The sequence below is a fragment of the Papio anubis genome, unplaced genomic scaffold (genome assembly GCF_008728515.1).
Source record: "Papio anubis isolate 15944 unplaced genomic scaffold, Panubis1.0 scaffold54, whole genome shotgun sequence".
NCBI lineage: Eukaryota > Metazoa > Chordata > Mammalia > Primates > Cercopithecidae > Papio > Papio anubis.
In genome coordinates, this window is record NW_022165612.1 from 330,895 (window position 1) to 346,411 (window position 15,517).

Below are 15,517 nucleotides of genomic sequence, written 5' to 3' on the forward strand. Positions count from 1 at the left end.
GGGCAAAAGCTGGAAATATTCCCTTTGAAAACCAGCACAAGATAAGGATGCCCTCTCTCACCACTCCTATTCAACATAGTATTGAAAGTTCTGGCCAGAGCAATCAGGCAAGAGAAAGAAAGAAAGTGTATTCAAATAGAAAGAAAGTCCAATTGTCTCTGTTTACAGATGACATGATTATATATTTAGAAAACCCTATCGTCTCAACCCAAAATCTCCTGAAGCTGATAAGAAACTTCAGCAAAGTTTCAGGATACAAAATCAATGTGCAAAAATCACAATCATTCCTATACACCAAAAACAAACAGCCAAATCATTAGTGAACTCCCATTCACAATTGCTACTAAGAAAATAAAATAGCTAGCAATAAAACTTACAAGGGATGTGTAGGACCTCTTCAAGGAGAAATACAAACCACTGCTCAGGGAAATAAGAGCAGACACAAACAAATGGAAAAAACATTCCATGCTCATGGATAGGAAGAATCAATATTGTGAAAATGGCCATACTGCCCAAAGTAATCTATAGATTCAATGCTATCTCCATCAAACTACCATTGACTTTCTTCACAGAACTGGAAAAAAATACTTTAAAGTTCATACGGAACCCAAAAAAAAGCCCTTATAGCCAAGACAATTCTAAACAAAAAGAACAAAGCTGGAGGCATCACGCTACCTGACTTCAAACAATACTACAAGGCTATAGTAACCAAAACAGCATGGTACAGATACCAAAACATATGTATATATGTGTGTGTGTGTGTGTGTGTGTGTATATATATATATAGAGAGAGAGAGAGAGAACAATGGAACAGAGCAGAGCCCTCAGAAATAATGTCACACATCTACAACCATCTGATATTTGACAAACCTGACAAAAACAAGCAATGGGGAAAGGATTCCCTATTTAATAAATGGTGTTGGGAACACTGGCTAGCCATATGCAGAAAGCTGAAACTGGATCCCTTCCTCACACCTTATACAAAAATAAACTCAAGATGGATTAAAGACTTAAATGTAAGACGTAAAACCATAGAAACATAGAAAACCATAGAAACCTAGAAGACAGTCTAGGCAATGCCATTCAGGATGTAGGCATGGGCAAGACTTCATGACTAAAACACCAAAAGCAATGGCAACAAACGCCAAAATAGACAAATGAAAAATAAACTCAAGCGCTTCTGCACAGCCAAAGAATCTTTCCTCAGATGCAGGGGTTCATCCTGCAGACCCTGGTCCAATGATGGATGAATAATGTATATTGACACATAGATATTCTGCTTTGCCAGTCCAGCTGAGCATCTGGGTCACTTAGTAGCAGCCATAGGCTTGATCAGTCAGTGAGACTTGCATTTGTTTAGTAAAGATTAATTGACAAAAGTAGTGAGCAAACATCACTAGAGTGTAATTGACATTGTGGACCTCCTAAGTAGAAAGCAATTAAGCACCCACACTAGATCAAAGGTTAGTCTTTGGACCACATGAGTAAACAAGCTAGTTAGGTAAACTATTCTGCCTTCCTTTGTACTCACTTTAAGCTATTCACTTAAGTTAAGGATCAGGTTGCCTTTAGCCATAACCCTTACTACAGCTATGCAAAGTTCTTGGCCTTCCAAGAAGGTTTGTGGCTATTACTATAACTATATTTAATATTTTTCCCATCAGTCTGATTGAACACCCACAATCAGAGTGACCAGGCATCCTACAGAATGAGAGAAAATTTTTGCAATCTATCCATCTGACACAGGGCTAATATCTAGAATCTACAAAAACTTAAATTTACAAGAAAATTTAAAAAAAAACCCTCATCAAAAAGTATGTGAAGAATATGAACAGACACTTCTCAGAAGACATTCATGCAGCCAGCAAACATATGAAAAAAAACTCATCATCACTGGTCTTTAGAGAAATGCATATTGAAACCACAATGAGATATCACTCACACCAGTTAGAATGGTGATCATTAAAAAGTCAAGGAGACAACAGATTCTGGAAAGGATGTGGAGAAATATGAATGCTTTTACACTGTTGGTGGGAGTGTAAATTAGTTCACCATTGTGGAAGACAGTGTGATGATTCCTCAAAGATCTAGAACTAGAAATACCATTTGACCCAGCCATCCCATTACTGGGTATATACCCAAAGGATTATAAATCATTCTACTATAAAGATACATGCACATGTATTTTTATTGCGGCACTGTTCACAATAGCAAAGACTTGGAATCAACCAAATGCCCATCAATGATAAACTGGATAAAGAAAATGTGGCACATATACACCATGGAACACTATGCAGCCATAAAAAAGGATGAGTTCATTTCCTTTGTGGGAACATGGATGAAGCTGGAAACCATCATTCTCAGCAAACTAACACAAGAACAGAAAACCAAAGACTGCATGTTCTAACTCATAAGTGGGAGTTGAACAATGAAAACACATGAACACAGGGAGGGGAACATCACACACCAGGGCCTCTCGAGGGAGGGAAGTAGACAAGGGATAGCATTAGGAGAAATACCTAACGTAGATGATGGGTTGATGGGTGCAGCAATCCACCATGGCACCTGTATATCTATGTAACAACCCTGCACGTTCTGCACATATACCCTGGAAGTTAAAATATAATTTTAAAAAAAATTGTTTTATATTCACTTTTGAGTAAAATTGATGTCCTGAAAAGATTTGGTTTGACTTGAAGAACTTTCTGTCATATAACTGCTTTGTAAATATAACTACTTTATAAATTGTAAATATATTACATATCTGTGTTCTTATAGATAACAAAGAAGGATAGCATTGAATGTTTCTGTGAAATATGCTAATGACAATTTTTATTTTTTTAATAAAATAATATACATGGATGAGATTCAGGAAACCTAAATATATGTGATAGAGAGATAAATAGGAATATTCTGTCATGGTACTCCAAGTAGACAAAGTAGTTATTAGCAACAAACAGAGGGATATCTTAGAAATTATAAATCAGAAGCTTATGAAATAAATTTCTTCTTAGAAAGGTACTGGCAAATGCTTCATTTATCACATTGTGTAATAGCTTAGACATCACCTTATGAAATACAGCCAGCTTTTTCTCTGATCATGACGAAGTAATTGTCGGGGGCAATTCAGTGGCAATTTAAATAATCTAGTTTTATCAACAGTAATCATGGATATTTCTAAGACCCATGGATATATTAGCCGCTTTAATTTGACACTCAGAATGAGGGATTTGTTCAAGGTACAACATAATTTATTTTATTTGGTAACTCATCGGATTAGCTATGACTCCTACCAGCAGCCCTATGAAATAGCTAAGACTCCATTGCTTTCCAAATGTACATATTTGTCCATACTTCTTCACCCAACAAAATCTTAGGTTAGTGAGTATTTAAATGTCACCATTCAATGATCTCCATAGGGCTTCTTTGCATTTCAGAAAGATTGAAGAAATCATACAAGGCCATCTTGAACATATATGAGGTCATGTATCCTTAACTTCCTACTCCGCATTTACCATAGCTGTAACACAGTGCTAGTTTTTTAAAAACGGGTTTCTGAGGAAGCAGAATCATTTGATATATGACACAATAAATAGAGGAGAGAACATAAATATGAAATGGAGAAAATTTACAAGGTGACTATACTCTTTCAATTTTTATGATTCTACATTATATCATTACAATTCAATTCAGCTGTTCATTCTTTTAAAGTTGGTTAAACTGCTCCATTTAAGGATTTATGTACTAGATTCCTTACAAATATGGAACATAATTATCTATGAATTATATTCTGAATATGGCACTTCTGAATCATTGTCACTTGGTCCTCAGAGAGAAATGGAAGGTTACATTTATGTTTGCTTGAGCTTACTGCATCGAACAGATGATTTTTATAAAACATGGTCAAAAATTTCTATCCAGTGATCTTGTTGAAATAAAAACGAAGTGTAACACATGTTGTCTCATTTTTTAATTATTTGTCCCCGCCCTTAGTCAATTACTGAAACAGGTAGACACATCAACACTAAATATACAATCGCTTTTCCAAACGTATTTCCCAGTTCAGTTAAAGCAATGCAAATGTAAATGACTCCAATGATTGTATTTATTCTCTTCAGCAATTTAAATCTCTATTATATACATCTGGACATTGACAAATGTAGCCTGCGTGTCCAGATACTGTTAAAGTATTCCCTTTCTAATTCATGTATAAGCTGGGAGAAGGGGACTGTGAAAGCAGTTTGGTTGTGACAAGATTGCCAGAAACTCACCAAAACAACGAGGTCTCTGAAGATATTTTTACAGTGAGACTGGTAGGTAGAGAAAGTGAAACAACAAAAATTGGCCGATAGTGGTTTATTTTCACCATCCATTAATCCATTTGATGGGCAAATTGTAGCTATCCTCCCCAGATGTTCTTAAATAAGTATTTTTTTTTCCTTTCTTTATTTCCTTTTTGACTCAGATATCTTCCCAGATTACTACCATCATTCCATGGGTAATGCATTCATTAATTTAAGAAATATTTGTTGTGTATCAACTATGTGCTGCCCACCTGTATTAGCTAGACACTATGTGCAGGTCATCTCTATTAGAACAAAACAGACAAAAATGCCTGCCCTCATGAAGCATATATGGGTGGCAGTGAGGTGCTGGATACTAAAATAACTAAATAAGTGCCAGGGAGGAAATTAAAGCAGAGAGGGGGATTAGGAAATTTCAGTGTGGAGTGAGGGTTGCAATTTTGGCTAGGGTGGCCAGGGAGGTCTCAATGAGAAAGGGACATTTGAGGGGGGATCAAAAGTAGGAATAGGGGGTGCCAGGTGGCCGTGAGGAGAAAGAACCCCAGGCACAGTATAAATGCTCTCAAGCTAGAGCATGTTGCTTCAGTAATGGCAATGAGAGTGATGCATTAGAGCAGAGTGAGGTAGAATGAGGTGAATAGGAGCTGAAGCCCTAGAGGGATGGGAGAGGGCAAATCACAAAGAGCCTTGGGGGCCTTGCGAGGGCTTTGGCTTTTAATCTGAGTGAGGTGGGAAATCAGTGCAGAGTTTTGAACGGTGATGAGATACTTGATTTAGGTTTGAACAAGATCACTCAGGTGTCTTTTGGGGGAAGAGAATAAGGAGAGAGTAAGGACAGAAACTGGGAGACCAGGTTTCAGGTAAGAGGTGGGTGATAACAATGGAGAGAGAGGCAAGAGGTCAGATTCTGGACATATTTTGAGAGTGAAGTCAACAGGATTTAGTAACAGATGAGATACGAATATGAAAGAAACAAAAAGAAAAAAAAAAAAAAAGGTGACTCCCAGGATTTTGGCTGAGCCCCTCGGAAAAATAGAACTAATGAACTGTGAGAGGAACAGATCTAGGAGAAACTGTCTCCGGAGCCCAGTTTTGGACATGAAAGGTTTGAGATGTTTACTAGATATCTGAGTGAAGAGAATAAAGAGCTGGTTTATGTCTGGAATTCAAGGGAATGATCTAGACTAGATATAGAAGGCTGGAAGACATGAACTTAAAGATGGTATTTAATCCCCTGAACTGTATTGGACTACCTCAAGAGTAATCGTATAGTGACAAGAAGTTCATAGATGGATTATACTCCCTGTTTGACTTTGGTGTGCTGTCTTCTGTTGCTTGATTTTTTTTGCATCTCTTAGTTTGATTATTTTGGGAGTGGGAGGGAATGGTAATATAAGCATGCTTTTTATTACTTATTTTTAGGCTGACAGTGCTAAAATATCTTTGGAACCTAATTGTAACATATATTATATTGATATTTAATTGGGAGTTTTATATAGATATATTTGGGTGTGTGTGTATACACACACACATACCCTTTTCTCTTTACTCTCTAATCTATAGAAAAAGACAGTACACATTTTAATAACCAAGTAAAAATTCCCATAATACATATTACTATCATAACTCATAACACATATTGTCATGTATATTCAAGACCTTATATCTTTCCCTTGGGGAAAAGGAGGAGGGGAAGGTAGCCAAGAAGGCAGAAACATTTATGTGATAATAAATCTAGTCCCTATCACATATTTCCCTAATCATTATTTGAAAATGTATGTAGAGAGGCTGATATGGGTTGGCTCTGTGTTCCTACCCAAATCTCATCTTGAATTATACTCCCTTAATTCCCACATGTTATGGAGGGAAGTGGTAGGAGATAATTTGAATCATGGGGGTTTTTTCTCCTATACTGTTCTCATGGTAGTGAGTAAGTCTCACAAGGTCTGATGGGTTTCTCAGGTGTTTCTGCTTTTGCTTTTTCCTTATTTTCTCTTGCTGCCACCATGTAAGATGTGCCTTTTGCCTCCCACCATGGTTCTGAGGCCTCCCCAGCCATATGGAACTGTAAGTCCAATTAAACCTCTTTTTCCCCGCTGAGTCTCAGGTATGTGTTTATCAGCAGTGTGAAAACAGACTAATACAGTAAACTGGTACCAGTAGAGTAGGGTGTTGCTGAAAAGATACCTGAAAATGTGGAAGCAACTTTGGAACTGGGTAACAGACAGAGGTTGAAGCAATTTGGAGGGCTCAAAAGAAGACATGAAAATGTGAGAAGGTTTGGAACTTTCTAGAGACTTGTTGAATGGCTTTGACAAAAATGCTGATAGTGATATGAACAATAAGGTCTAGGCTGAGGTGGTTTCGGATGGAAATGAGAAGCTTGTTGGGAAATGGAGCAAAGGTGATTCTTGTTATGCTTTAGCAAAGAGACTGGTGGTATTTTGCCCCTACCCTAGAGATTTGTGGAACTTTGAACTTGAGAGAGATGATTTAGGGTATCTGGCAGAATAAATTTCTAAGAAGCAAAGCATTCAAGAAGCAACTTGGGTGCTGGTAAAAGCATTCAGTTGTAAAAGGGAAACAGAGCATTAAAGCTTGGAAAATTTGCAGCCTGACAGTGTGATAGAAAATAAAAGCCCATTTTCTGAGGTGAAATTCAAGACAGCTGCAGAAATTTGCAAAAGTAACAATAGCTGCAGAAATTTGCATAAGTAACAAGGAGCAGGATGTTAATCCCCAAGACAATGGGGAAAATGTCTCCAGGGCATGTCAGAGGGCTCCACAACAGCCCCTCCCATCACAGGCCCAGAGGCCCAAGAGAAAATGGTTTCATGGGCAGGGCCCAGGGTCCCTGTGCTGTGTGCAGTCTAGGGACTTGGTGCCCTGTGTTCCAGCTGCTCCAGCTGTGGCTGAAAGAGGACAACACAGAGCTCATGTTGTGTCTTCAGAGGGTGCAAGCCCCAAGCCTTGGCAGCTTCCATGTGGTGTTGAGCCTGCGAGTACGCAGGAGTCAAGAATTGAGGTTTTTGAACCTCCACCTAGATTTCAGAAGATCTGCGGAAATGTCTGAATACCCAGGCAGAAGTTTACTGCAGGGGCAGGGCTCTCATGGAGAACCTCTGCTAGGGCAGTTTGGAAGGGAAATGTGGGATTGAGCCCCCACACAGAATCCCTACTGGGTAACCACCTAGTGGAGCAAGTGAGAAGAGGGCCACCATCCTGTCTCCTCCAGACCCCAGAATGGTAGATACACCAACAGCTTGCACTGTGTGTCTGGAAAAGCCACAGACACTCAATGCCAGCCTATGAAAGCAGCTAGGAGGGAGGCTGTACCCTGCAAAGCCACAGGAGTGGAGCTGTCCAGGACTGTTGGAACCTACCTCTTGCATTGGCATAACCCAGATGTCATACCTGACATCAAAAAAGAACATATTTGGAGCTTTAAGATTTGACTGCCCTGCTGGATCTTAGACTTGCATGGGCCCAGTAGCCCCTTTGTTTTGGCCAACTTCCCCCATTTGGAATGGCTGTATTTACCCAATGCCCGTACCCACCGTATCTAGGAAGTAACTAACTTGCTTTCGATTTTACAGGCTTATAGGTGGAAGGGACTTACTTTGTGTCAGATGAGACTTTGGACTGTAGATTTTTGAGTTAATGCTGAAATTAGTTAAGGCTTTGGGGGACTGTTGTGAAGGCATGATTGGTTTTGAAATGTGAGGACACGAGATTCAGAGGGGCCGGGGTGGGATGATATGGTTTGGCTGTGTCCCCACCCAAATCTCATCTTGAATTATACTCCCATAATTCCCACGTGTTATGGGAGGCACCCAGTGGGAGATAATTTGAATCATGGGGGTGGTTTCCCCGATGCTGTTCTCATGGTAGTGAATAAGTCTCACGAGATGTGATGGTTTTATCAGGGGTTTCTGCTTTGCATCTTCCTCATTTTCTCTTGCTGCCACCACATAAGAAGTGCCTTTCACCTCCTGCCATGATTCTGAGGCATCCCCAGCCATGTGGAACTGTAAGTCCAATTAAACCCTTTTTTCTTCCTAGTCTCAGGTATGTCTTTATCAGCAATGCGAAAATGGATTAATACAGAGGCCCAGTATTTAATTGTGAATTGTGCCCCTAAAATGCACACACCCTTTTCTCTGGAGTAAATGTCATTTCATGTGGTCACTTCTGGAAGTGCAGCCAAGCTTGGCAATCAAATTCCTTTCTCTGGGACTTTGAAAGTGAGTGTCTGGTGGGAAGGAAGAGGGACTTTGACTTATCAGAGTTTGTGTACTAGAGTACTGGAGGGCAATGTATCATCAGAAATTCCTCATGGCCAAACACACAGACACACACAACTTTTGGTGGTGTGGATTTGCATCTGCCACATGCCCGTTCCTGAGAGTAGACCTGTTTTCTAAGCCACATTGCCATACAGAAAGCAAATGACCAAGCAGAACCATTCAGGGCTGACTCTGAAAACTCCCTTTTGAGGTTCCATTTCTAGCTTTTTAAAAATTTTTTTGTTTTATTATTATTTTTTTTATGGTGTCTCACTCTGTCGCCAGGCTGGAGTACAGAGGCGCAATCTTGGCTCACTGCAACCTCCGACTCTATGGTTCAAGCAATTCTCCTGCCTCAGCCTTCCGAGTAGCTGGGACTACAGGTGCGTGCCACCACACCCAGCTAATTTTTGTATTTTTAGTAGGGATGGGGTTTCACCATGTTTGCCAGGATGGTCTCCATCTCTTGACCTTGTGATCTGCCCACCTTGGCCTCCCAAAGTGCTGGGATTATAGGCATGAGCCACCGAGCCCAGTCTCCTTTTCTAATTTTTTACCACCCATGGGTACCTCACTTAACAGAAGTACAATTTCTTGTCCCAAGTCTGAACCATCGAGCATCCTGTGTAAGTAGTTTTCTTCACCAATGACTAGAGTTCAGATAAACCATTGGTGGCAAGGAAAACTGGATATAAAATAAAAATCTTGAATTTTTGTGCTTTATCTACCATAAAAGTTTATCCACTAAGATTATACTCTGGTTAAATTATAGATGTTTAGATATTGTACTATTAAAATAACTATGTGATAATTTTTACAGTAGATTTAAGAGAATACTAAAAAGAGGCCTGGGGGTGTGGAATATTTTAGAAAAATCTGAGAAGTCAAAAGAAAATTCAGTATTAAAAAAATGGAAATCTTCAGCTAAATGGTAAGCTCAATAGGTTTTGTCCATATTAAGTGATATTAAGTGGATTTCCATGGAATTCAATAAATATTACTTTTGTGAACATATTACTCTCCTATCCCAATTTTAAAAATTTCTTTTGGAGATTACATGAATAAAATAGCCATTTTTGGTCAGGCATGGTGGCTCATCCCTGCACTTTGGGAGGCAGAGACAGGAGGATCACTTGAGCAGAGGAGTTCAAGACGAGCCTGGGCAACATAGTGAGACCTTGTCTCTATTTGGGGAAAAAAAAAAAATTTTTTTTTGATGAAGAATTTGGTACTCTTTTTCCTGAGAAGACGAAAAAAAAAAAAAAGGGGGGGGGGGGGGAGACACTTATCCTGAAATCTATTTAGCCTTATGATTTTATAAATTCATTTTTCTTTATTTTTTAGCATGTCTGAGTAACTTTCTGGGAACAGATGTGGATTTGTCAGGATTTTTGTAAAGTCTCAAAATAATTTGCAAACTTGATTTCTATTTACATTTGTTATCAGCTATGAATTTTTCATTTGTTTTTAATGCACAATTTTCTAACAAAGGTTATTACAGAAGAAGTGATAGTCATGAGTACAGAGAAATAATATTTATTTAACTTTCTGTATCATTCCTCTAAGAATTAATAGTGTTTAATACGTCAAGTATCTCAGAACCCTACCTAATCACACATAGAACAATGAAAACATTGCAAGTACTGTTAATTGATAACCATCCAGGCCTTCATGAATCAATTACTCCATTGCCTAAGATTTGACACTCAATGGGTGTTCAATAAACATTTGTTGAAATTAAGCAAATTGATTCAATGAACTTGAAGTGAGCCTCTTGTGGGTTGTTCATTTCTCTTCATAATCTGCATTTTATAAAGAATGCAACAAATTAGCTAAGAAAATTCACAGTGTTTCTGAATTCACACATTGTAGCTCAGACAGTCATGATTAAATAAGGTGGTATTCTCTTGTATTACATGTTGAGCGTACCTTATCTGAAATGCTTGGGACCACAGTGTTTCAGATTTTGGATTTTTTCAGATTTTGGAATATTTGCATTACCAGTCGAGCATCTCTGTTCTGAAAACCCCAAATCTGAAATGCTCCAATGAGCATTTTCTTTGAGCATCTTGTAAGAACTCATAAAATTTTGGATTTAGGGGCTTTTCAGATTTCACATCTTTGGATTAGGGATACTCAACCTATATTAAAGTTACCCATAACATCTTTTGATATAAATTCTGATATATGTAAAATATTTTATCTAGGATACAACAAGTAAGTACAGTCATGTATTGCTTAATGACTGGAATGAGTTCTGAGAAATGTGTTGTTGGGTGATTTCATGTTTGTGTGAGTGTACTAACACAAACCTAGATGACATACCCTGCAATACTCCTCAACTATGTGGTATAGCCTATTGCTCCTAGGCTACAAACCTGGATAGTATGTTACTGTACTGAATATTGTAGGCAATTGCAATCACAATTGCCTACAGCAAGTATTTGTGTTCCTAAACATATTTAAACATAAAAAAAGGCACAGTAAGAATATGGTATAAAAGGTCAAAAATGGTACACTTTTCTTGGGTACTTACCATGAATGGATCTTGCAGAACTGAAAGTTGTTCAGGGTGAGTCAGTGAGTGAGTGGTTAGTGAAAGTGAAAGGCTAGGACATTACTGTACACTATTGTAGACTTTATAAACACTGTACATTTAGGACACACTAGGTTTATTTAAAAATAAGTAACTGAGCTACAATATTATGACAGCTATGATGCCTCCATGTGATACGAATTTTTTAGGTCCACTATAATTTTATGGGCCCATCCTCATATATATGGTTTGTCATTGACCAAAACATCTTTACGAGGCACATGTCTGTATTAGGATAGTTCCATCTTACCTTCCCTATTTCTCTCTACTATAGATGAGTAACGGGAATGCTATCATTGTAACCTTTTAAAATAATATTCAAATAAAATCTAGTAGCTGAAATTTCATCAGTTGAAAATAAAGGAGAAAATAAAAGAAAAAAAATTTCCTTACATGAGTTCAGAGCTATACAGTCCTTTGATTAGAATTTTATTATTATTATTTTTCAGTTGTTTATTGCATGTTATTATCCTGTAGTGATTGAGGAGAAAAGTAATGCAATTAGCATTTCTTTCATTATCAGATTATTTCAATCATTAATAGCACTTAGTTTTAGATAGCAGTTGACATATTTAGCCGTATTTACATTTAGGCTTCAATTCCAGGTGTATGCTTAGCACACAGTTGATATTACATAAATGTTTCTTGGATCAATAAATGAAACAGTGACCTAGCATTGATTGCTGTGCTTCTTCAGTAAAATATGAGATGGGAAACCTTAGCAAAATAAGCAAAATAAATGTTACTCTTTGGAGCTGCATGATGTGTTTTGTAACTTTTTTTTAAAAAAAAGGAATATTCAGAATAATTTTTCTCAAAGGAGAAGGTAGACCTAGGACAGGACCTCAGATTTCAAAACATTTTTCTCCATCTTTACAGTAGCTCACCTTACCAACAATAAGGATAATAAAATATAAGATAAAGAAATAGGTAATTAGGTGTTAATTTACCTGTTAATTTACCTGTTATTGTCAAGGGAGTGTATGATCCAGGTTGACAGGCATTAACACGTACCCCTTTAAATGGTAAAGTGTGCTATTATCATAATTAAGAAATATATACTTGCCTTCAATTTGAAGTACTTATATAGTGTTCAAAAAGTAAATAAAACGCCTTTATTATTGAACAATTAAAGGAAGTAATAAAATAATAAAACAACTAAAATTTCACTATATAGAAACAGCAATTGATAAAATTCTTTACATATATTTTTCTATACTTTAAATAATGCTATGTTTTAAAACTTCTTATAAAATGATGTCATTGTGTAAAGATCACTTTAAATCTTTTTAAAAATTTAACAACTTAGTATGAAGTCTTTTCATGTAATTAAATCAATCTACCATATTATTGGCAATGAGTGTGTTATAGTCCATTATATACATGTACAATGAATTAGAGCACTGAATTTTATATGCTTAGAATTACTTTTTGCTAATATTAGAAAATTTTAATATTTTGCTAATAATAGAAAATTTTTAGCTAATAATAGAAACAAATTAGCTAATAACCTTGTGTATATACTTTTCATTTTTTAAACTGTGTTTATTATGGAGACTACATGTGTAATTACTTTCATTGTTGATTCATATTTCCAAGTGTGAGAATTGATTTTATGTGCCAACTTGACTAGGTTAAGGAATGCCCAGATAACTGGTAAAACATGATTTCTGGATGGGTCTGTGAGAGTGTTTTCAGAAGAAGTTAGGTTTTAAATAAGTAGACAAAATGAGCATTACCATTAATAACATAGGTAGGCATCATTCAATCTGTTGAGGGCTCAAATACAACAAAGAGATGGAGAAAGGGGAAATTTACTTTCTCTTCTAAAGCTGGAAAATCTGTTTTCTCCTCCCTTCTGACATCGGAGCTCTTGGTTCTCAAGCCTTTGGACTTGGACTGGGAGTTACACCATTGACTTCCTTGGTTCTCAGGTCTCCAGACTTGTAGTGAATTACTCCATTGGCTTTCCTGTTTCTCTAGCTGGCCGATGGCATATTGTGGGACTTCCTGGCTTCCATAACTGCATAAATCAATTCTCATAATAAATCTCCCTATATATATCTATCTCTATATGTATCATATTGTTTCTTTTTCTCTGGAGAACCTAACACACCAAGTTTCCTTCCAGTTTGGCAATATGATTCAAGTTGGACTTCTACATATCATGAGGTATGTTTATTTCTCAAAATCATGCAAACAGTAAATCATATTATTTAAATCTTTAAATAATAAACAAATAAAGCTATCTCATTGTTATTTTAATGTTCATTTCTATACTAGCTAGCATTTTTTGAATTATTGCCGTATGCCAGCCACCAATGCATTCATTTTGTACTTTTCACAGAACACTGTAAGGTAAGAACTGTTATTGTTTTCCTTTTATAAAAAAAGACATTGAGATTTAGAATACCTTAAGTACCTTGCTGTAGGTCTTTTCCCCTCCTGACCTGGTGCTCTCAACCCTATGCCATTTGACCTCTCCCACAGAAAATAAACATTTAAAACTTTTATGTCCTTCCTGTAGGTATTTTATGAAACCTCATCCCCATTTTTAGTTTTTGCCCACTATTTTTTCCTTTGATTATCGTTTTTTTCTTTCTGATTTGCAAGAATTCTTTAAATGTAAGAAAACGACTCTGTCATACTACACTTTGCTTTGCATTTCGATATTATTCAACTTTATGCAAAAACTCAGTATATCTACATAATTCTCCCAGATTCCTATAGGTTGGGAATTACTGCTTTAGATCGTTCAAAATTTGTGACTTCCAAATGAGTAAAATGCTGCTTGAGTTGACATGGTTTAATGCATGAAATCCTTTTAAGGATCTCTTTCAACTAGGTCCTGGTTTTCAGGACATTCCACATTACAACCCATACATTAAACAACTCTATTAATTTGTCTTTCACAATTTTTCTTCTGTGAATAGTTAAAAAGTTCTTAGTGGCCTCTTAAATTTTTCCAGATAAAATGCACAGTATCCTTTTTCTAAAGTGCTTTAAAAAAAGCACTGGTTAAGAGTTAACACTTCATTTTGAAAAAGTCATTTCAAGACATTCATTTTTAGATCAAGGAATAATCATCATCTTTAAATTCTTTTCCACGAGACTAAAAACATGGATTATTGATATATATTTTAAGCTAGTAAAAAAGATCTGCATCATTACCAGATTAGAAGTTGCATTGATGAAATGGCCCAAATGAAGGGAAAATGAGTGACAGTAAGGGTCATAAAAACTGCTTAGCCTTTGCATGAGCTCTTGAAAGCAACTTTTACAATGAATTAAGTTTTTCCTTTATTGAGTGCCACCTTAAATTTATTGGAAAGCTTCGTGAAGTTTTTCAGTAGGAGCTTTATAAAATGTATTTTTAACCCCATTTCTCCTTCTTTTCTCTAATTTAAAAACAGCTTGAGGATACTTGCCCAGTTGGTTGTCATTTTGAGGGGGCCTTTAGTGAGCATGTTCTGAGCAGGAACACCCGGGCTCTGTAAGAGACAGCTGGCTCTTATTAACAAACTTTGCATTACAAAACAGGCAGACGCATCACTCGTGGGGCTTATGAGCCTATTTTTCTCTCACTCCAGGCAGGTGTTCCTCTCACAAAGGCCAACTCCCAAGCACTTTTATTTTAACTGTAGATGAATTATAGGGAACATGTGCTCTCCTTTAGAGAGTACTGAGTAGCCTAGAAGCATAGTTACCCAACTTTAACCACAATATGGAATGATAGCCCCCTGGAGCAGAGATAAAATCAGAATAAATACTCCTGTGAAAAGTAAAAATAGGCCGGGCGCAGTGGCTCACGCCTGTAATCCCAGCACTTTGGGAGGCCGAAGCGGGTGGATCACGAGATCAGGAGATCGAGACCATCCTGGCTAATACGACGAAACCCCGTTTCTACTAAAAATGCAAAAAAAATTAGCCGGGCGTGATGGCAGGTGCCTGTAGTCCCAGCCACTCGGGAGGCTGAGGCAGGAGAATGGTGGGAACCCGGGAGGCGGAGCTTGCAATGAGCCGAGATCGCGCCACTGGACTCCAGCCTGGTCGACAGTGCGAGACTCCGTCTCAAAAAAAAAAAAAAAAAAAAAAGAAAGAAAAGTAAATACAAATAACGAATAAACTGTATGAAAAAAATGCGTAATAACACTACAAATAGAAGAAACAGTTTGTGTGTGTGTGTTTGTTTTCTCTGCAAAGATTGTTGGTAAGGGTATGTGGAGAGAAATTGTCTCCATTTGTATGGCAGAATTTTAATTTAGGGAGGTGACTGAGTGACAGCAAAAAGAGAGGCTAATATCATTTTTTTAAAAAAAGAATTTATTACT